This window comes from Palaemon carinicauda, chromosome 11 (assembly GCF_036898095.1).
Source record: "Palaemon carinicauda isolate YSFRI2023 chromosome 11, ASM3689809v2, whole genome shotgun sequence".
Classification (NCBI taxonomy): domain Eukaryota; kingdom Metazoa; phylum Arthropoda; class Malacostraca; order Decapoda; family Palaemonidae; genus Palaemon; species Palaemon carinicauda.
Genome location: NC_090735.1, coordinates 32250214 through 32252713, shown reverse-complemented (window position 1 = coordinate 32252713; position 2500 = coordinate 32250214). Strand labels below are relative to the sequence as shown.

At 41.6% G+C, this 2500-nt stretch overlaps 1 protein-coding gene across 1 annotated transcript in view; it reads right to left on the bottom strand.

Moving 5' to 3' along the window:
- The window catches only part of LOC137649656 (probable glutamate receptor), a 16185-nt gene that overhangs the window by 9318 nt on the left and 4367 nt on the right, over positions 1-2500 (bottom strand). The gene's annotated exons all lie outside the window — the stretch shown is intronic.

Below are 2500 nucleotides of genomic sequence, written 5' to 3'. Positions count from 1 at the left end.
TTTACTGGTGAGGCTACTGCTGTGGTAGGGCACCACAGTGGGGGGTTGTGCTTGCCCGGCTAACGTTCTGGTGAGCATCTATTCTGATGGAACCATAACTGAAACCAGTCACCTTTAACCTTTTAACCTTTAATTAGCAATCTCGACGGGGTGAGCCATGGCTGAGTGACAAAAGACGCATATCTGTCTTTCACCCTGCAACCTTGTGTACCTCGAAGTCTTCTTGAGCTCCCTCCTACCATTGCTATCCGAAGCATAAGGCCAAGAATGTGGTGGTGAGATCTGTGCTCACTCACCACCACAATAAATCCAATCACTACGCAAGCTCACTGCTTCTTTTTTTCTCATCCCTCATCAACATCAACACAACAAAAAGTTACATGGCGATAGGATAGAGTGTGGCTGGGTGTTATTCGCTTTAGTCCTACACAGGGGCGGCATAGGAGTGATGGCTGCTGGCAAGATGGTATTGGAACATTCTAGTCTGTGTCTGAGCAGCCGGAAACGAATGCCCCACTGCTCAACCCTTATGAGGAGGGGTCGATAAAAGGAGACCTAACCCCTGGCTGTTCCATCAACACCTGGACGGTTCACCATGCTCGCCGAGGCATTTCTTAATGCGGCGGAAACAGACCAACTCCTTTACCATAGCAGCATGGAATATTCCCCCTTTACTTGATAATGAAGAAAGTATTAGATCACACCGCAAGACAGCGCTGGTTGTTCATGAGTTTAGCAGATACAAAATTGGCATGACTGCTCCAAGTGAGACTTGCCTCTCAGAAGAAAATGATTTAAATGTGGTTGGGGAGGGTTACACCTTTTGGAAGGGTTATCCTGTAAAAGTGTAAATGATAGAAGAATACATGAAGTGGGCTTTGCCATAGATAACACTGCTGTAAAAATCCCTGAATCCCTAAAAGGCATATCAGAAAGGCTAATGTCCTGGCGTATTGCACTCCCCAGAAGTCAGCATTTAACATTCTAAGTGCATATGCTCCAACACTTGACTGATGATGCTGTTAAGATCTCCTCCGAAATTTTAGATTTCACTTCGTAGAATACCTAGTAAGGATAAACTGATTATGGAATCGGGACAGAACAAAATCTTTGTGAAGGTGTTCTGGGCTATCATAGCAGTGGCAAAATGAACAGCAATGGTCTTTGACTCCTGTCCCCATGTTCAGAACACAATATGCCAATAACCAACACCCTATGTCAGAAGAAGAATAAATATAAGACCTCATGGATGCACCCTAGGTCAAAACAGTGGCATCTTCTCGACTATGTGCTTGTCAGATCATGTGACCAAAACAAAGTACTTCATACTAGAGCAGAGAGGTCCCGAATGTTCAACAGACCACAAGCTTATTCAAACCTAATTAATGCTCAAAATAAAACTCTAGACCCCTCAAATACCTTCTGCCAAGAAACTGAATTGCAATGGTCTAAAAAACATTGATACAAAGGAAACTATTGCAGTTCAATTGTAGATAATATATCTCGCCTTCCACCTATTAAGCGTAGCAACAATATAGATATTGATAGTGAATGGTCGAACCCAAAAGTACTAATAACTAATCCATAACTCGACAAAGGAAATGGTTGGATTCTCCAGACATCAAGGGACTGGTTTAACGAAAGTGCAGCAGAAGACATAAATGACCTTAACAAAAAAAAAAAAAAAAAAAAAAAAAACACACAATGTTTATCTCTAAACCCGAGCTACTTTTCACTACAGTCTGCATTTCAAAACCTTAGAGCTGAAACTCAGAGAGTACTAAGTAACATATAAAGCAACTGGTGGTTTGCTCACTCAGCAAAATTGCAGTCTTTCAGATAGAAATGACCAACACAGTTTTTACAGTAAGCTAAACTTCATTCATGGACCGATAAAACGTGATGTAACACCTGTACGGTTATCTGAAGGAATACTTGGGAAAGATAGAAAAGAAATTCTTGACCATTGGGCCCAACACTTCAAAGAAGAAACCCTATGGAACCCACCTTCATGGACGCCCTCCCCAACACTACCTCCAGTAATGGCTCTTCATAACCAGCCTACCTTTACTGAAATTAAAGTAGCCATGAAAGCCCTGAAAAATATCATGAGACCTGTACCTGATGGCTTTCCCCCTAAACTTTTTAGGGAGGGAGGATATCTACTCCATTAGTGCCTTTACAAGATTATGTTGTCCATCTGGACTCTTGAAAAGTCCCAAAAGAATTCCAAGACCGTGATATAATTACAATATAGAAACAGTAACGAGATCGCTCAATATGTGGTAATTATCAAGGCATATCCCTCTTTGCTGTTGCTCTTAAAATTATAGCAAGGATTATGCCCTGAAGACCAACAAGACTATCAGAGACCATATTTTCAGAATTGCAATGTGGTTTTCGTGGGGATCGCAGCACTTGTGACATGATTTTTGTCGCCCATCAACTACAATAAAATGTCGAGAGCAAAAGCGTTATCTATATATTGCTTTCGTTGACT